The 21,878-nt window shown below is 40.1% G+C and overlaps 1 protein-coding gene across 1 annotated transcript in view; it reads left to right on the top strand.

The window, feature by feature from the left end:
• Positions 1-21,878, top strand: part of lrrc4ca (leucine rich repeat containing 4C, genome duplicate a) — a 241,274-nt gene that overhangs the window by 140,095 nt on the left and 79,301 nt on the right. The window contains exon 3 of the mRNA XM_033635649.2: positions 17,727-17,866. The gene's annotated coding sequence lies outside the window, so the exon portion shown is untranslated. The remainder of the gene's footprint in view (positions 1-17,726; positions 17,867-21,878) is intronic.

Genomic DNA, 21,878 nt, shown 5'->3' with positions numbered 1-21,878 from the left:
ATTTGTGGTGAGAACGTGTTCCGACCATGAGCATGTTACTCCCTGTACAGCCTTAATATGCACATTTTCTGGCTAAAATGAACAACGCAAGCGATATAGTACATGATAACCAGCACTAAAAACAGCCTGCGTAGTTGTCCCTCCATTGTGACATTAGAAAGTGTTGTTTATCTTGCAAGTGTACTTTTCTTCAACATTTTGTTTACTTCCTGGATTATTCCCACATGGAATTCTGACCAATCACAAGCAACTTTCTCACCAAAGGTATTTTATCTTGTCCACTTGTAAATGCTGCCGTGAGAGCACGAACCAACTCCAGGCAAATATTTATCTTTGTAATGAATTAGTCCCTATTTGGATCATATCAAGTGAACTCTAGGTCTGAGAGCACCCTTAGCTTTTTTTTTTTCCTAATTTATCTGCATTCAATTGCAAATATCTATTTATAGAGATTAGCTGAAATGTTCTCTGGACATGTCTCAACTTGCTAATTGCACTGTGACAAGTGCACAAAGGAGGAAGTTTGTTGGCGACACCAGAACCCATGAAATGTTTGCGGTCACTCCTAAAGGCTTATTGTCATCAGGTGATAGCTGACGGGTTCTGAGATTGTCAGTAGGTAGATCAGCACCCTGGCATATTCTCACCATCACATCTCTTGTCGGATCTGGCCTGCAGGAGAAAAAGTGAAAGTGACATAAGAGGGATGGTTAGCAAGAGATAGAGACATTACATTGATATGTTTAGCCCTCTATGTAGTTTCCCTTTTAAGGGTATGGACCAATGGCCATACTCTTAGCAATGGCACATCCAAGTGCGGCTACAGATAGAGAAGCAGGTAGAACTAAAGCACTATGGAGTGAGGCGTGGAAAATAATCAAAGCAAAACAATCTGAAAAATTGAATTAATCGAATTGCTGCTTCTCTAAAATGATAATACTGACATACTTACCAATAAGAGTCACGATGCTTGCACCACAATTATACTTTCACAGATTTTTTTTTTCTTTCACCAACAGTAACCCAACTACCTTCAACAAATGTGCTTCTACTTTTATCATTTATTTTTTTTCTGTCTATTATATGTGACAGTATCCAGGGGTCAGTGACAGGAGAAGCGGAGAAAACAAAGAGGTGTTGACACGCAGTTGTCTGAGCCTCCAGTACGCCCAGAGATTATTAATCACTTTGCTCAGATAAAAGCAGAGAGTGAAACAGATGATACCGTTCATTAGCATTCAATGCTACACCTCTGCTGTTTGCTGTCTTTTAGCTGCTTTGTTTAGGTATACCTTGGATCTCCTCCAATTGCAAGTCAATCCACACTTTGGGGAAAGAGTAGCTTTTCCAGTCGACAGAAAGGCAATGAATGTTGGTGAAACATGGTAAGAGGCAGGCTGAAAACACTCGTTTAATGTTCATCTGTCTGCGCGAGTGGAGCTCTCTGCTTCTCCCCGTGTCTCTGTCTAATTATGGGGGATCTGCGAGGTGCCATTTGGTGGTATCGATTTGTACTACCTGTTACACACAAGGCTGTGGCCCCTCAGGATGATGTCTGTGGAGTGTTTGCCCGCAACATGTAGTAATTATCGGCTGGCCAACTTTGTTGTTCAGGATATGAATAAGTGTCTACACTAGAGGTAAGCCATTATCATCCATGATGTGTCTCTCTTGAGGTTTTGTGTAAGAGCCAAGGAGCGGCAGAGAGATAGAAAGAAAAGCGGGTGTAAGGAGCACTGAAGCACAACAGCTCTACATCAGGTTACTTTCAAAGGTTTTTACTGTTAGGGAAAGACATGAATAGGCAAAGGGAGGGATTAAGAAGTAATGTAGCACGTAATTCAGCCATATGTTGATGTTCACCTTGGGGGAAGGGGATATCAGAGGAACATATGTATTTAGATTCTAAAACTGTAGGAGACGTCTCTAAAGACACAGTCAACAGGGTCTAACGTCATTACTGCGTGTGCTCTTCAGATATGTAAATGTAATAATTAAATCAAAGTCTGCTGACATGGACATGACATGATTATAAGTCAGCTAATATTAACATGCAGAGTGTAAGGCATGGAGGCCCATTTGGGCCAAAAAAAAATAAAAATACGTAGCTGAATTGTTATTTAAAACAAGATCAAATTTTTGATGTAAAAAATCAAAATTATGACATAAAAAGTATTGTACAAGTAAATTATAAGGTTTACAATAATTTTTATGTTCCCTCTAATAATTTTACTTCTCCGTCTAAATTGTCATTTTCTTTTACTGGTGGTAATAAAGCTACTATAATCAAAATATTTACATTTACGATGGCTCAGATGAGTATGTGTAATGTGAGAGTTGTGACTCATACTGCGGACATGTCCCTCCAGTTTTCCTCATCTCTATTTAGTGTGTAACCCATCACTTTAGTCCTTTATTTCAATCTCTCTCGGGCCCATTGCCAAAGCAGGGCATTGGAGTGAAATGCCTGCACGCCGAGGGCGGTAGACGTGTAAATAAGCAGCTGTTTGCTGACATGTTTGCCTATTACTTTTATAAATAGATAATACATCAGTGTTGTGTTAACAACTGGTTGGTGACCCCCAAGTTGCCAAAAAATCAATTAATGCAGATTCAAGATAAATGATTATGTGTGTATGTATATTTAATTTAGTATATTGATGAAGGACAGTTGTTTAAAAATTAGTTTTGATGATATATTGTGTGCCAACTAGAATATGTTATGTATAATTACCCACCTGTCACAGGTGCAAATATGATATACAAGTGCTATGCTTCAAAGAACTAAAATGTCACTTTATTTTTATTTCATGGAAGCATGAACTATGTTAGTTCCACAGTTGTTTCCATCTCATGCGTATGCCCACAACTCTGCACATTACAGAAACCATTACACCAACAAGATGTATTTTCAAAGCTGGTATTGTAATTCCACCGTTTTTACTTAATGTTATAGATTGGTGATCCATGAAACAATCATAGAAGCAGAATGAGTAAAAGGTGAAAAACACTGAGATTGTTGTTTGAGTTTTATTAATGCACACCTCAGTAGGAACTTGCTCAAACTAGTTCTGAACATAAGTGATCCATTTTCCATCTTGAGCTGAAAAACAAGACATTCAAATTCATGCCATTTTGATGAGGAAGCATGTTGTACATTGCTGTGACACAAACTGTGCACCCTGTTTCAACACAACACTTTTACACACAAGCAATCAAACTGGAATCTCTCTGGGAGTCAAGCGTCATCTCACCCATTAGCCATTTTGATTTGATTTGATTTCACTTTATAATCAGAATGTTGTCCAAAATGGGTTTTGTGTCCCAAGATGTACACTGTTTCACATACACTCACCGGCCACTTGATTAGGTACACCTTGCTAGTACAGGGTTGCACCCCCTTTTGCTTTCAGAACTGCCTTGATTCTTTGCAGCATAGATTCAATAAGGTGCTGGAAACATTCCTCAGAAATTTTGGTCCATATTGACATGATAGCATCACACAGTCACTGCAGATTTGTCGGCTGCACATCCATGATGCGAATCTCCTGTTCCACCACATCCCAAAGGTGCTCTCTTGGGTTGTGATCTGGTGACTGTGGAGGCCACTGGAGTACAGTGAACTCATTGTCATGTTCAAGAAACCAGTTTGAGATGATTTGAGCTTTGTGACATGGTGCGTTATCCTGCTGGAAGTAGCCATCAGAAGATGGGTCCACTGTGGGCATAAAGGGATGGACACGGTCAGCAACAATACTCAGGTAGGCTGTGGTGTTTAAACCATGCTCAGTTGGTACTAAGGGGCCCAAAGTGTGCCAAGAAAATATCCCCCACACCATTACACCACCACCAGCAGCCTGAACTGTTGATACAAGGCAGGATGGATCCATGCTTTCATGTTGTTTACACCAGATTCTGACCCTACCATCTATATGTTCCAGCAGAAACTCATCAGACCAGGCAACGTTTTCCAATCTTCTATTGTCCAGTTTTGGTGAGCCTGTGCAAAGTGTAGCCTGTTTCCTGTTGTTAGCTGACAGGAGTGGCACCTGGTGTGGTCTTCTGCTGCTGTAGCACATCTGCTTCAAGGTTGGACGTGTTGTTGGTTCAGAGATGGTCTTCTGCAGACCTTGGTTGTAACCAGTGGTTATTTGAGTTACTGTTAGCTTTCTATCATCTTGAACCAGTCTGGCCATTCTCCTCTGACCTCTGGCATCAGCAAGGCATTTTCACCCAGAGAACTGCTGCTCACTGGCTATTTTCTCTTTTTACTCTCTACTCAGACCAGCCTGTCTGTCACCAACAACCATGCCACATTCAAAGTAATGTAAATGACCTTTCTTCCCCATTCTGATGCTCAGTTTGAACTTCAGCAGGTCGTCTCGACCATGCCTATATGTCTAAAAGCTATTTTCGTTAATGGGCAGTGGCCGGTGAGTGCAAATACAAAATGCAATATTTAACCAAACAACAAAACCAAACTACGAACATATATCACATCAGACATTATGAAAAGTGATTGGTGTGCAATTTAATCACTCTCTTTTAATTTCAGTGTTTGACCCAGGCACACCGAGGTAACTTAGAACCCAAACTCTGATTTGGTAGTTTGACTGAGGAGCAAAAGAGTTCTCTAACCTGTTCGATCGAGCCTGTGGGACTGTAAAGTCTCTGTTTGAAGGCAAAAGCTGGTATTCTTTAAATAAAATGTGAGAGGGGTTTGATGTAACATTACCAAAGAGACATGACATTTTTCGTAGTAAATACAGTTTGGAAACTTGACTCAAGTGTGCTTCAATCTTTGAGTAGTAGTAAATAATTGAAGACTTGTCCAATTGATGTGTTATGGACAGTATCAGGTGGGGGAGGAGCTCACTGGAAGACTAAAAATAGTTGAAAAAAAATGAAAATGTGAGATCATAATAGAAATGATTAAAGCTCGACTCATCATTATTTCATCATTCTTATTTTCATAATAACAGTCTTCATTATTTTTTGGACTCAGTTTGAGACTACACATGGGGTTTAGGACCTTATGCGAGGTCACTTGATGGCTTCAAGTAAGATTAGTACATTTACATGCGTTTGATGTTTTTTTTTATTGAATGGAAACATAAAATTTACATATAATGGTAGTCTGCATGCAGCTCCCACCAGGCATAGAATAAAAACTGGGCCACAAATTGCCATTTTACAGCTCTTACTGGTTGGACCAGAATTATTTTCGGACACACAAACAGGGTGAAGATTGAAAAACCCTGCTGCACTCTATGTATTTCTACTTGGGGAAAATAAATAAACGTGCTGATTAAGTGCTCTGCTGTAATGTAAGAATCTTACTTTATTACAGCAACTAGAGCGCACTCAGTAAACTAAAAGCAGAATATTATCCATGCACATTGGAGATTACTGAGGCTGTGTTGTTATTGCAGGCTGCTGGATTCTGGTAAGGGAAGGGGCCACGGGGCTTCTGTTGCAAAGTGATTCAGCTTGTGACTTGGCAAATCTGAGTTCATTGCTTAGCTTTTATATAAAAGCCCTGCATGGCTGCAGCTGTGGGACAACAGCTAGTATTAAACAAATCTGCTTTCTTAAGTATACAACGCTTATTGGTGCATGTGTGCGTGTTTGTGAGTGAGTGAGTCAGTGCAAGAGAAGGGCAGGGAGAGGAAGACAGAGAGAGAAGTTTGACTCACCTACTGTCAGCCTATGAGACTGTCTGTGTATATTAATGTTCCCTTTGCATGCATGTTGGGTTGCATTCATGTTGGGTTGCATTCAAGAGCTTTAAGCCAAGAATGATGAGAAAAATACCATATGACTTTGCTTTATGTTGGACACAGCTGGTTGTTAAAAATGCACTCTGGCATCACACTGAAACATTTTTTTATGTCATTAGAATCCCACAATAATGTTTCACTATTGTAAATAGCACTACCCTTAGTTGAGTTTAGTGTATTCACACATACATGTAAAGAAAATGCAGGAAAAAGAAATTGTAGGGCAAAACATTGTGCAGGAGAGGTTAGCCAAAAATGGCTTCTGAAGATAACTCCCCTATTAAAAACCAACAATCACACATACAAAGAAAAAGATAAAAACACACACATAACAACACATACCACATAACTGAATATGAGTTCCAGACTAAAATGGTATTTATACTCGTGCGGCAGACCCTACGCCATAGCCTACGCACGTCGCCTACGCCATTGTGAGCATCTACTTGTGCAGTGGTGTGTCTGTGTCACTCTGCAGTTACACCTCCAAAACACTAGTCGGGGTTTCTGTGAAGTGCTGTAAAGTACAAATACACACAAATTCCCACAAATACAACATGCTAACGTTAATTAATGTAAATTAGGCTAGCGGCTAGCAATCTTTTACTCTTCTCATATAAAACCAGGGACAACAGCAACATTTAACAAAGGTAACAGTACACAATTTGGCTCCATCACAACTCACAAGGTTCACTGACAAAACAACTGGCAAGTAGGCTACTAAACATGTTTTCCTAACGAACATGCTAACGCTATTAGCACAAGCCTATGGCATTTTACAATGTATAAATTAGCCTAGCGACGAGCAGAGATTTCCTCGGGTCCCATGTTCCCCGCTTTGTATGGGACCCCAAAAGGGTCCTATGTTCCTCGCTTTGAATGGGACCGGGGAACATAGAACCCTTTTTAATAATAAGGGTTCTATGTTCCCCGCTTTTCCCCAAAAGGACCCGGGAAACATAGGCCCTTTTTTTAAAAAAAGGGTCCTAACCCCTTTTTCTCAAAAGGGTCCTATGTTCCCCAGCAACAGCGGGGAACATAGAACCCTTTTTCTTAAAAAGGGTTCTATGTTCCCCGGTCCCATACAAAGCGGGGAACATATTTCCTTTTGGGGAAAGCGGGGGAACATAGGACCCCTTTTTTTTTTTAAAGGGTCCTATGTTCCCTGATCGGGGAACATAGAACCCGTGGAACATAGAACCCGGGGAATATAGGGATGACCCGATTTCCTCTGCTCATATGAAGCCGGGATAAATCCCCAAGTATAAATCTGTTAAAGGAAATGGCCACTTTAGAATGAAAATACAGATAGTACTTACTGACCCTCATGCTGAGAATAAGTCCAGTGTAGTTTTTTAATCCACAAAAGGTCAGGGTATCAGAGGATAACAGCTAGCCGGAATAACAGCTACACTTGAAGTGCATGGAACCCACATTTTGAAAATGCAATAAAACTCCGCTAATGCATTTCAAAAACGTTAGAACTGCTTGTCCGTCGTCATCCAAGTGCCCTGAAGCCGCGGCATGCACAATTGATTTGAAAAGACGTAATTTACTCCAATTTTATAGCATCATTTCTCACCGTGGTCAGTTACCCTGCCCTGCAGGAGTGCTGCGTTTACATGGCAACTCACGCGAGACTAGCTGATGGCTAGTGGTGGTGCTAGTTCTTGAGTCTCGAGTGGAGTAAATTATGTCTTTTCAAGTCAACTTTGCATGCCGCGGCTTCAGGGCACTTGGATTACGACGGACGAGCCATTCTGACGTTTTTGAAATGCATTAGCGGAGTTTTATTGCATTTTCAAAATGTGGGTTCCATGCAAGTGTAGCTGTTATTCCGGCTAGTTGTTATCCTCTGATACCCCTAACGAGTTTTGTGGATTAAGAAACTACACTGGACTTCTTGTCGGCATGAGGGTCAGTAAGTACTGTCTGTATTTTCATTCTAAAGTGGAGATTAAAGTAGATTAAACACAAGACTTAAAAATCAATTTTTGTAGAGGCTTTGTTGTCTTCACAATTTATAGTTAGAGTCCTTCTCAGATGTCTTTTGAATAACGGAAATGTAGAGGATGATTGCAGAGATGGAGGAAGGTTGTTCCAAAGAGATGGTCCTCTGTATTTCAGTGAACATTGATTAAGAGAGGTCCTACAATATAGAAGAGTGCTACAGTTGTACATGAGGTTTGTGAGCAAGGTCAAATGTAAAACACAATAGAACAGCAGTAAATAATGTCCTCTAATTGGTCCTGTCCACCCACATCCAGGTAAACATTATACACTATTAGGAGGAGGCATGAAATACAAAAAGTAATCACAGGAGAAATATTCAGTAAGTGGATCCATTAGAAGTCCTCAGAGGACTTTGAATCGAAGCAGTTGTTGGTTGTAAAACAGCATTAGAGATTTGCAAGCTTACAGCATTGCTAAAAATAGTGCTACTAGATAGCATGACTCTGTATATATATACTCACAGCATGGCACAAATCAACAGATAACAATGATTTATACTATTTTGTCCCCTGAGACTGCGTTTTGCATCACAATGTTGGTTTCTGTCATAAACGCTATGCAAGGTGCTGATCCTACTGCCTGCCCCGGGGCAAACACACACACACACACTCCCAGAGGAATAAGCCTGTATTTTCATGACTATATCTGCAAAACCAAAATCACCATACTAACTCAAGTTATCAGCATCATCCTGCTTACCTGGGTGCACCCTGTGTAACCTCTATGCTCCCTCTATCCAGACTGCTTAGTCTTGAAAATCCCTTTCAAGAGGCAATGCCAGAGAATTAAAAAGAAATCTTTGAATATAATAGTGTACCAGGTGTATGGATTTTTTTTAATACCCTAGTTACCTTTGCTGTAAGTATTTCTAAGTCTCCTGTGTTATATCCTGCTTGCCTATTTATGCACTGAAAGGTTTCAAGATCTTCAGTCTTGAGAGTCTCTGCATATAGGTCATCCTTGTCTGTGGTTACAGACTATCTTCACAATGTGATCGCGCGCGTGTGTGTTGGTGTGTGTGTGTGTGTGTGTGTGTGTGCGTGCACTCTTGGCCTTTAAGTTTGGGAAAGTGCTGTATCACTGAACAAAGTCAGAGGTTTATAAATGATTCATTAGAGGTGTATACAGTTATTCTAATATTTTTGGCAGCCTGCAGAGGTAGCATATTCAAGCTGTGTGCGTCTATGATGTGTTCTCTTTCTCGTGGGCCACAGAGCTGAGCACTGGGCCACGCTTCTAAGCACTGCAAAAACATAAGGGATGGATGCAAAGTAACAGTTACTTATTTTTTTCACCCAATGCTTCAGACAGACTTGGGAAGCACATAGGCTAGAGATCCTGACTGTGTCTCATGTGTTTTTGTGATGTGTTTCCTCTGTTTTTATCCCCCCCAGTTTTTTCCAGGGCTTTCGGCAGTTTAATCCAACATAATACTTGAAAATTGTTAGTGTGAATTTGGCTATTTTCTGTGGTTATTGGCTGAAAAGTTGACAGGGTTGCTGCTATTGACCAGCTGAAGAAAACAGAATACATACTCAGATGGCACTCACGCTTCACATGGAAACAGCTCAAGCCTCTGCATGCGATGATGTTTACAGACATGGTGGTGGCTTTTTTTTTTTCTCGTATGATTCATTTTACACTTTACTCCATGGAGTCACCAGGCGGTCAATCTGCAGAGGAAGACACAGAAAAAGATATCCAAAAAGATGTGCTGTGACACATAGTCCAAAGGGCTTTTTTTTAAAAAAAAAAAAAAGCACTGTGGGTTCAGCTATTAGCCTGAGTGTCAGACTGAAGCTCCCAGAACCTTCAGTCTGACATGGCTTCCATTGAAGGCGATTTACAAGGGGGAGGGAATTTGATTTTTTCCCTAACCAATCAGTAGAGATCAACGACTCACCTAGAATCTGACGTCATTAGTATCCATGCCTCGGGGGTGCCGAAAACAAGCGAGCATTGCCTGTTTAAAATGTCTCCGTCGTCGTACACGCCCAGCTGCATCGCCGTTAAATCCAGTTTAGCAGCTTCCTTAATTTGGTCCTCCATTAACGTGAGTAGTGGCGAAATACCTCGACAGCATCGTTAATGTGGTCTGTAGGATCTGTAGCGGTCGCCATTGTTGCTATCCTCACCAGTTACCCACCAGCGTACAGCTTGACATCAGCGTGGCGCTGATTGGCTAATCGCTAGACCCCCGGCATTTATTGGTCCGTCCAGCGTTTGGACGAGATAAATCGCAAATTCATTGAAGTATGCCAGACCAGAGATGCAAGCCTACTCAGTTGAGTGGGCGGGGTCTATGGTCTGGAACCAGACTATTCAGCTATTGATTTTCAGGATGGTGGACCTCCTCCTATCACAAACAAGGTTGCAGAAAATATACTTCACTAAGAGTGTCTTTTGTTCTGAGCCTTTCAGTGTTCTACATTTCTTCCAGAGCCTTTTGTTCTGAATATACTTTATATTTCTCATTAAACAATGCTGCCAGCAATGATAAATGAGATAAATGTTTGTGTGCACAATATGTGAATGTATGTGCCTTATAGTATTTTACTTATTTATTTAATGTTTCTGTGTAAAGGGACAAGCATGTAGCACACATTAATGCCACACACCACAGCATTTATAGCCTAAAATAATTTGCAATGCCCATCCCTGGCTGGGCCTTAAGATACAAAAAACTCAGTAACAGTGCGAGGTACAAACAACAATAAAAATACAGACAGAACAATACAAGACATAAACTGCAATACATGATTAGCACCATAGAAGAGGAAGCACCAAATTATTCATGGCTGCATAACTGCTCAAATGCCAATTAGAGCTGGAATAGTAAGCAGTTAATTGGTTGATTGACAAAAAGATCATTTGCAGTTTTTCTAAGTGTTAGGTTGTGCTTTAGACTTTAGATCAAACAACTACAAAATATGTTGATCACCTTCAGCTTTTTTTAAACATTTAATAGAATAAACAATTATTATATTGCTAAAAAAAATGGAATGAGATCATTGCCAGATAAAAGCAGCAAAGCAATTGCTGCAACTGTAATGCAGCTGAAACTCTTAAGGGGTAGCCCATAGTTTATAAGCTATGAGCTAATGCTAATTTACTTTGAATTGGAGCATGATAAGCAAACAGCCTCAACTACTTCCACTCAAACACCCTTCAGTGACATCTGAAGGGAGTAGAATTAAGAAAGACAACAAGGTTGTATTCCTCTGTTGTGTATGGTCAGAGAAAATCATGCAGCATTGTGCTTTAAAATGTTTTTGTTGCTGTTACCGATATCGACTGACTGTGAGATCTGCACCATTTACTACTCACCCACAAGAGCAAAACCCATACCACTTCAGGTCAAGATATCCAAACTGTCACTCAGGGATCCTTGTGAAAATACTATAAGCTCAGAATCAGAGACAAAATAACCACTGAACAGCAGAGCTGAATTACTCATCAGTGTGTCAGGGTGTACTGTGGGATGTGTAAACCTTGATCTAAGACATTGATTCTTATGTATTTTCAGTCTGTGCATGCACCACTTCTCTGCCTCCACTTCACTCTGGGGGTAAAGTGGTGGTAAATGGTAAAGAGGTGATTCTATACGCGACCAGCAGCGTGCCTGCTCGTCTTTAGTGGGAGTGGAAAAAAAGTAAAACCGATAAAAACAACACAGTAATGCCCCCTTATCTCCTTTAATGTATTTTGTGGATTCAATAAGGTGTTGTTGCTGTTGGCTATTGTATATTATTCTGAACATTAAAGCAATTATAAAAAAAGTCATGCAAACTTAAATCAAGTGGGAATTGGGTTACTGTAAACCATGAAAAGCCTTTAAATTATTCAAATAACTTTTATCTGGTTGACTGCAGTAATCAGGTTAGAGTCAGAGCAAAGATACTGATTGTTAAGCATGCATGTTGTTGTGATGTAATGATTGGAGAAGGATGTTTTCTGTGTTGTTATAGATGAAGTTTGAGCATAGGCCAGAACTAAAATTATTATCTTGTAACAAAGTAAATAGTGCATGAGTGCAGCCATAGATTGTTAAAAGGGATACTTTGCCAATTTTCAACTGTGTCATCATGTTGTGGAGAGTGTGTGCAGATGAATAGTGTAAAGGTCTATGCCAGCAGTGCTGGGAATGCCCCACTCATTTTATGAGCAAAAATCACCCATTTCATGCAGCTGTTTTTGGCTGGCGGACGGGTGGTAAGCTCAAGGAGCCAGCCACACTGGGGGCATCTTAACACCATCCATCTGCACAAGCTTCCCTCACTCTGGTGACACAGACCTGGCTAAAAATCTGCAAAGTATCCCTTTAAGTATGGCTATGATCATTGTTAAAATAATGCAAACAGCTCAGAAACATTGAACTGAACTTCACGTAATACGCTGCACCTAAAAAAAAGTTAGCATTTTTTTCCCCGAAGTCTGTCTTGAAGGAACTGTGTGTAAGGTTTAGGGATATTTAGTGGCATCTAGTGGTGAGAATGGCAGATTGCAATCAGCTGAAACTTTTCCTGATTAGAATTTCGTTCAGGAGGTTATTACTGGGGGCTGCATTATCCACAGAGGTCTTTTTCTCTCCAAAAATGAAATGTAACGTAACGTAACGTAACGTAACGTAACGTAATGTAACGTAACGCAACGCAACGCAACGTAATGTAGTGTAACTAGCGTTGGAGATGGGCCATTAGCCGAGCACCTGCTAATTTGTGCTCACCTTTTTTCTCTGATAACTTCAGATCCAGACATTTGGGGATGGTTTCTGCCTGTAGCCCAATTATCTGCAAAGTTCTCTGCCTCTTAGAAAAACAACAAAAAACACAGAATGAAGCAGTTTCATTTGTCACAAAGGAGCTGCTAATTGTGGTGGGCAATGCAAAACCAATGGCCATATCTGGGGCCAGTGTTTGGTTTGTCCATTCTGGGCTACTGTAGAAACATGGCGGTGCAACATGGTGGACTCTGTGGAAGAGGACCTGCTCCCTATGTAGATGAAAATGACTCATTCAAAGGTTACGAAAACATAACGATTCTTATTTTCAGGTGATTATACACTAAATAAATCATATTATGTTATATTCCAATAAATCCCACACACTGAACCTTTAGTTCCATCAAAGTGAATGTGAAGCCTTTTGGACTTTAGCACCATTTTGTTAGTGTTCTGTAACACTGCAATGATTTCCAAAATGTAGAATGTCAGGATTTATATGCGTTAAAATACAATTAAAGCATATTACGGAACAGCAATATCACAGGGGTTACACTTCATTCGCTGGTAGCTCAGTTGGCATTTGGCTTCCAGAACATTATCAGCAGGGCACAGTTGGGGAACTTGAGTTAGGATAGATACTCTTCTGCATGTCAGCCAGTAGTGAGTCTGGGAGGGATTATGGCAAAGGGCAAGGCTTAAATTGCTGGCAGAGAGTTTGGAGAAAAAGCTTATCACTGGTGTCTGTGGGCTTTTGCACAATGCTATCCACACAGGGTCGGTCTGAGCTCCTCCACTTAGATTAAATATAGAGCGGAAACTAGCCTCCAGTATGTGGTGGTGTTGTTTATTATAAATTGCAGAGCCTTATTAATTAAGCACAACTCGAGCCACAGAGAATAAGATCATTTCTTCTTCTGTCATTTTTATTAGTTTTGTCTGATTCCATCTTTATCTTTTTTTCTCCTTCACTGTCTCTCTGTACACGCAGCCACATCTAATCCCTGTAATATATCCTATAGTCATGAAACATTTTCTGCTCAGTTTTTTTGGTGACTGTTGGAGTACAAGTTGAGCACTGAATAACAATGATGGGTTCTGTGCTGTAACTCCAGTGCATGTGCTACTTTTTGAAATAGTGCTTCCCACTAAATGATCCACAGACTGCAGAGCATCGGGCTGCAATTTAGACTGATAGAAAGTTGCAGGTCACCCAAAGGCAACCAGAGTTTTGCTTTTCACTCTGACTTTGTGTGGCCTGTCCTCTCTTTCCACGTTATTTTTTTCTTCTTTGGCGCAGGAATCTGTTTACCCACCCCACTTTCTTCCTCATACAAACAGAAATATAGTTTTTTTTAAATATTGTTTTAATACTGCAAGTGGCAGAGATCAGCTGCTGTTTTGTTTTGTTGTTGTTTTTGTTTTTTGCCACCAGCTTTCCCGTGCAGTAGAGCTTCTTGTGGGCTGAAGCTACCAGAGAAATGCCTGAAAGCACTTCACAGGGAACACTAAACAAAATGCCCACCACATTTCTGACCGCAGTGGTTAAGTATTGACTCCAGTTCATCATATTGATTGTCCATTTGCAGAAGTAATGTATACTCAGAATGAAAGGCACACTCATCTGAAATACTGGATGGCATGTGTGTTTTGATGAAGTGCGGACACGTATTGGAGGACGGTTTGAATATATTGGACTGTGGAAAGGATATAACTAAAATATATATTCCTCGTACCCGTCTGGCCTGAGATGAAAAATTGTTTTGATGACAGAACAATAACGGATCAGTGCAATTGAATTTTATTGTAATGTGTGGAGAAGATTGATTGTTCAGTGGGTGTTTTTGTGTGTGTGTGTGTGTGTGTGTGTGTGTGTGTGTGTGTGTGTGTGTGTGTGTGTGTGACACGCACCAAGTATAATGCTTTAAGTTTTGCTCAAAGTGAAGAACTAATGATGCAACAAACCCTTTTTCTTTGGGTGCGAAGGACATTAATACTGGTTACACAATGCGTCGAAACTCATGCTGTCGCAAACAGATTTTGCTCAAAAATCACATTAAAGGAAGGAATCAAGCACACTTAGTCACTATCATGAAGGGACAGTCATATGGTTTAATATCAGGGTAATAAAGGGTTAATAAAAGTACCCTTTTTTTTTCTTAATCACATCATACCCTAACTTGTACCCTGACAACATTAAAACCACCAAAACTCAAGTTACAAGTTTTTTGCATGACAACAGCCATCTGTTGTGCTAATTCCAAATTAAATATATCACTGATGCAGATTGACTGGAATTACTCAGTGGGTACCATCCGATTTGTCAGATTTATTTGAGCGGTTAGAAAGGTTAAAAAGTAATCACGAAGTGACCATTCAGTAACTACGGCAAGAGCAGAGGTGGTGAATTACCTTCCAGTCATCCGCTGTGTTTAATGGTCACAGTTTGTCATGCCATGTCACGTCTGGCTCCATATTCTATCCCTCATCTTGCTAATCTCTTTAAAATAGTGTTAGCTTGCCCATTAGACATTACCACAAGCAGCTCTTATGAATGTCATCATTTACCAGTCATTGATTCTTATTGTTCGTAGTTAACCAGACTGTAAAATGACCTTTCTAGGGGAAAGATGATTAAGGTAATCAGGAGTGAACCTAATGGTGTTCAATTATTTCCAACCTTTCAAGGTGATACCTTTCAGTGGCCAAATAAAGCTCTCACTGGACTCTGTCCCCCTTTAAAGTTGCATTTTGCTACTTCAGGAACATTAGGGTGTCTGGCATTAATGATGTCATTCTTATTTTTCTTTAAGTCCCTCTGCTTAGTATTTATAAGCAGAACATGAACATGTAACACTGCACATTATTAAAGACGGCCTTATAGCTGCCTATAGCTACATAATAGTGTGGAATTAACCATAGACAATGTTGGAAAGTAACCAGTTACATGTAATTAAATTACAAAATGAATCTAAATTTAATCTATTAGACTTACTGAGAAAAAAAAATCTAATTAAATCACACTTGTTGGTGATTAGGAAGAGGTTACATCTGAATCTATTCTTCTCAGTAAAAAGCTTTTGTGTAGAATAAACATTCATTTTGTTGCTTTGCATATTTTCACTGTGCAAGAATTACTTTTTTGGCATATGTCTGGACATCATTCAGCAAAGCTTTTGGGACACATTTCAATGCAACACTATCAAGTGCAGGATGACTTACAAGTAACTGTTTCTTCTTTAGGACAGGTTGTATTTCATTTGGCAATATGCACTCAAATTTTAAATGTTGTTTTTGATTGTTCTCTTATTTGAATTTGCACCACCTCTTCTCTGCCAATCAAATCAATGTGCATTGCTCTAAGCCAGTGGTTCCCAACTGGTCCAGCAACGGGGTCCAGATTTCTACATAGTCATTAGTTCAAGGTCCATGCAGTTTAATGCATTCAACATCATACTAGCGTTTGGCCATGTCGTTGAGCTAGTTTGCTGTCTCTGTCAAGTAGCTGTCCGTTAGTCAGTTGAGTGGGATTTATACCTTTGTGTCAAATTGATGCCATAGCTATGCCGTGGCAGAGCCTATGCTGTAGCCTGACGTACACCTCCCCAGGAATGTAACTACACGTCGCAGCGACACAGACCTCCTGTCTATTTTTGTAAGCTGAAACCATTTCCCTCAGTGGAAACAAAGCTTTTATTTACTTTAATTTCAAAGATAAGACACAATAAATTGTGAAGACACAAGAAATAGCATTTTAAGTCTTGTGTGTGATTTATCCTGGCTTCATATGAGTAGAGGAAATCGCTGCTGGTAGCTAGGCTAATTTATTCAATGTAAAATGCCATAGGCTTGTGCTAATAATGTTAGCATGTTACATTTGTTTGGAAAACGTGTTTAGTATAAGACAGTTGTTTTGTCAGTGAACCTTATGAGTTGTAATGGAGCTAAGTTTTATAAAGTTACCTTTGTTAAATGTTGCTGTTGTCCCTCGCTTTATATGAGGAGAGGAAAAGTCCACTAGCTGCTAGGCTAATTTTTACAATGTCAAATGCCATAGACTTGTGCTAAAAACATTAGCATGTTGTATTTGTGGGGAAAATGTGTCCAGCAAAAGACAAGTGCTTTGTCTGTGAATGCTGCGAGTTATAGTGAAGCTGATTTGTGTTCTTGTGTTCGGAATTGTTTCTATTAAGCCATGTTTAAAGTGCATTTTGGGTGTGTTTTAATCAACTAAACTTCACAGAAACCCCGCTGCCGACTAGTGTTTTGGAGGTGTAACTGCAGAGTGACACAGACACACCACTGCACAAGTATAAATGCTCACAGCGGCGTAGGCCATGTGTGTAGGCTACAGCATAGACGCTGCATAGAGCTGACGCACAAGTATAAATCCTGCTTTACTCTGCAGCAGGAAACAGCAGTTCAAAATAAAAGCTCTGTGCTCTCCATTCAGAATGGACCCACGACCCACTTTTGGACTATGGCCCACCAGTTGGGAACCACTGCTTTAAGTAATCTGGATTTGCTGCGCCTGCAACCAGCTGACCAGGCCAAGTTGGGTGGCCATTTTGTCAGACAAGGACACCTTTCAATGCTGGAAATTCAAAAGTTTTTTCCTTCTTGACTTAGAGCTTCATGATTAAAGCTTCATGCTCAGTTTAAAACATTAGCTAAAACATTTGATGAAGTAATTAAAACAGATACATGACTTATTACAATTTTACGAAGGTAATTAGTTATCTGCAACCTATTACATTCCAGAAGTAACCTTCCCAACACTATACTACTGTAAATGTCTGTATACTGCTTATAAATGCTAAATAGGGGGATGTGAGGTAAAGCATCACCAACCTGATGCCATTCAAGGACACACAGAGTTATCAGGGGTGTTTTAGTACCACAAGGAGAGCATGTAGGAATGACATTGCACAGCCAAAGTGAAGCAGCTGCAAAAATCACATGTTCTTTTCATTTCGTAACTCATCATGAACTCTCATGCTCCCACGCATTTTACCGTTTTTGTGATACCAGCCTGAAGAGACACTTCATTTGAGAGCTAATCAACCTCCATCCCACTAAATGTGAGCGGTGTATTTTTGCCAGCTGACAAAAAATGCAAATACAGCCAATAAAATGCACACTTCCTCATTATGTCTCTTATTGATTATGTGGCCATTTACTGTGTTCTCCTCTGTTTATCTGCCCCATGGCAGGCAGGATGTGAACGGATGGCCCACTCAATCCCCTATGTGTCTGAGCAGAAAGACAACCGCATGGAGGATTAGAGAGAGAGAGAGGATCGGCCGTCACATCCAGATGCTGCAAATCTGCTCCCTGCCTCACATGTGAATAGGTACGCCATTGTCTGGAGCACTGCTTGTTTTGCATGAACAGAGACACAGCCAAGGAGATAAACAAGCTGAAACTGAGGTTACACCAAGTCTAAATCTGCTATGATACAGGATTACAAGGTTTATGTCATGCTTAAAGCTTTATCCTCTGATTGTCAGTCAAGATTTTCTCATTAGCAAACTTAGTAAGCCTTTAATGGTTGTGCATTAATCAACAATTCTAGCAGGAATATGTAGTTGTTAAAAGATGTACAGCATACTGATGCTGAACTATCAGCAGGAAGAGGCACATACTGAATTATATGTGGTTGCATGGCGGCGGCTCAGAATGGGCTCTTTGTGGGAAACTTCCTGACTCTGCAGTGCATGTATTTTATTCACAACACCCACTGGCACCAATCCATTGGTAGCTTGCCTATATACCATCATAATTTCATGAAATAGATACAAACCCATTCCAGAATCTGTACCCACATTATCCTCGGTGGTTTGTTGTGTGTAGTATGATTCTGCTGGCTTTTGTTCACCTGCAGAGAAAACAGCCAGTCATGCCTGACTTGAAACATCTGACTTTATTGTGGCGTATCATTTCTACAGAGAATAAACAACTGAAGTTAGATTACATCTAAAAATATTTCCGTCACCATGATAAAAGAGTGGTATTCATTTGTAAACTTGACGTGTTTAAGGTATCGACTTTCTTGTCAGTTATCCCGTCCCCCAACTATTTGGATGTAATATTTTACAGTGTAATAGTTGGTTGAACAGCAGATAAAAAACAATATATGAATGTGCAGGGAGCGCTCTACATTTTGAGAAGAGGACATTAAAAATATTCATTGGGGGATATAAAAAGTGTAATGAATGATTGTGGAAAGTGCTAATGACTAATAAATTCAAGCTTAATTCCTGAAATAAAAGTGTTGGGGATGGCTCCAGCTTCAGCATGATAATCTCTCAAGTGCTCAATACTTTCTTCATTTACAGTAAAATAGCAGGGAGGATGTTTCTATGCAATATGCATGTAATTATGGTGAGGACTCAGGAGCTTCTGGCACATGTTCACATCTTCAGATCTTCAGGTTTGTGGCAGGATTGAACACTGCTTGTGTGACGATTGATCTTCCTTACCACTGAAAGTGGTAGCAGATATCCGATTTGGTGAATAGGCTTCACATGTTTCCTTGTTTGAAAAAATACCGAACTTGGTACAATTATGTGTTAAAGGTTCAGTGTGTAGGATTCAGGGGGTCTCTACAATAGCACAGAACAACCCGATCTCATTCCGAAATCGTCAAAAACCAGCGCTTGGTCAGTAATTCCTGGCATTGGATACCAACTAAAAAAGCCATCCTTTCATGTCAGCATGATACATAGCTTTCACCGTTAATGTTTAACAGTGCCATGGGGCATTAGAAGGAAGCGCAGCGGGACAACAACGAAAAGTTAAGGCTGCAGAATTCTGACTATGGTGGACAGTAGGAGTGGTGGATGGGTCCAACAACTACCAACTTTCAGCCAAGAGGGCGGCGTTCACTTTCTGTAAGACTATAAAGTCAACCATGTGCTTTGGTTGCCTAAAACCAACCACATGCGTTTGTTGTTGAAGGAACAAAAATGTCAATTCGCAATGTATGTGCATTTATTTTGAAAGAGACTGTATGCAAACTGTACATTTCCTGTGAAAACGGAATGCATGTAACAGGCAAAACATAGCCATAGACATAGCATCCCAGAATGTCAACAACCAACGCACCCAGGGTACCTTGCACATCATATCTCAACATCTCAAGTCCACGACCAAACATTGATATGTGACGAGGTCGGAGTGAGAATGCGTTGCCAAGGACGTACAAACCGAGCACCTGCTTTGAATAGGGCCAATTGCGCTTTCATATCAGCCAACATAGTAACCTCATGCAATGAGGGCATCAAAACACAGATTTCTTTTTTTTTTTTTTTTTTTACTTGAAACTGCTTCATTGACTGTTTATTACTGTACTAATTCCCCAGGTCCATTTGTTCAGGAGAGAAGAAGAACTCTACAGATATTTCAGCTCCCAGTAAAAATCTCTAAATGTACAGTCCTCAAGTTATCAGAGAAAAAAGGTAGGAACATATTAGCAGGTGCTAAGCTAGTTGGCCATCTGCGATGTGCCAAACGTCATAGGAGAAACACTGATTTGTAACGTGAAAATGCTTTATTCAGTGTTTTTTTGGGGTTTTTTTTACCAGTTTTAAGCACCTAGTTCATTTGTTGTGGAGAGCAAGACACCTCTGTGGATAATTCGGCTCTCAGTACAACCCTCCCAAACATCCAAATCTCAAGTAATCAGGGTAAAAGTTGAGCACATATTAGCAGGGGTAAGCTACGGGGGCCATCTGCAATGTGCCAAACATCATAGGAAAAACACTGATTTCTAACGTGAAACTGCTTTATTCAGTGTTTTTACCAGTTTTAACCACCTGGTTCATTTGTTTTGGAGAAGAAGACACCTCTGCGGATAATTCGGCTTCCTGTGAAAACCTCCTGAAGAATGAACACTGAAGGGATTCTAACTTAATAAAGTTTCAGCTGGTTGCAGTCTGCACTCCTCAGTGCTAGGTAACACTAAATCCCCCTAAATCTTACACAGTGTTCCTTTAAGCAGTCTTGGCAAATACATCCTGTAAGTCCTTTGTTGCCTGCTTTTCATTTCTTCTTTGATAATTTCCCCAATATATTTAAAGTTCTGTATCTAATATGTTTTGGGTTTTGCTTACTCCTTTATGTATACGGACGTACAGCACTTGGGATTTTCTCCTACAGATTTGCAAAACAACATTTTTTGACTATGTTGCACAAGTGAAGTGAGACAAAACTACCAAGCTTGCAAGAGTAACCGACCTTTAAATACAGGTTCTGGATGGACCCTAAATTGTACTAAAGTGCATTTCATCATGCTCTGTAGCACCCATATCACCCCCCCCCCCCCCCCCCCCCAAAATTGCCTCCCTCTCCATCTAATTTTACACAGTATATTTCAACTGCCTACATCATCTTTGCATCACAAAATTTTGATACTGGCACTTAGTCATGACCCACAAAAGAAGTTGCACACAGCCTGAAAGGAATACATAATTTCTTAATGCCCACACATTTCAGCAAACCTCACATCAGTGTGTTCAAATGCCTGAAAGTTTGTCAGACTGTATTTGGTCCAGCGGTATTTTACCATATGGCCAAACAGTGGCAAAGTTTCAAATGGCAATAAAGTCTGGCAACACTTCATTTGTAGTCACAGAGCTTCCTCTGAAACGTTCTTACTTTGAGAAATGAGGCTCCTCCAAAATCATGAATCAAACTTTTATTTTCACTGTCGAATGATTTGGACCATGGGCTCAGAGCCTTTTTAAGGTAAAATTGCTTTCTTTTTTTTCTGAGCAATGAGGGCGCAGGTAGGTCAACATGCTCAGAACTGCACATTTTGCCCCCAAACCATCATTAGAAATGATCCTCCGTAGCACTGTAAGTTCTTTCAGATTAAAACAGGAGAAAGTTGGATTTCATTTTTTAGCCTGTAAATTAAAATAATGCTTATCTGCTTATCTAAAATTTGATTAAAGCAAACAGCTTGACTTTAATCATTTACAGCTTCACTCTCAAATCTCCCTTCAGAGATTTTTATATATCCCTAGATTTGAGAAAGTTTAATGGGATTTTCCCCCGATTTTATTTATTTATCTATTTTTTAGGTGAAATATTTCAAAAGACACTTGATCGCTCTTTTTTATTTATTTATTTATTTTTTTTTATTATTATTTTTTGGGCTTTTTGCCTTTAATGAACAGGACAGAGTGAAATGGGGTGAGAGAGAGAGTGGGGGTTGACATGCAGCAAAGGGTTGCAAGCCGGAGTCAAACCTGCGACCGCTGCAGCGAGGCATCGCCCCTATACATGGGGTGTCGACACTATCCACTACGCTACCGACGCCCCCGCTTTTTATTTTTCAACATTTTTGCTGTTGTGTGCTC

The sequence above is a fragment of the Epinephelus lanceolatus genome, chromosome 5 (assembly GCF_041903045.1).
Source record: "Epinephelus lanceolatus isolate andai-2023 chromosome 5, ASM4190304v1, whole genome shotgun sequence".
Lineage (NCBI taxonomy): Eukaryota > Metazoa > Chordata > Actinopteri > Perciformes > Serranidae > Epinephelus > Epinephelus lanceolatus.
Note: the sequence above shows the minus strand (reverse complement) of the source record. Positions and strands in the feature narration are given on the sequence as shown.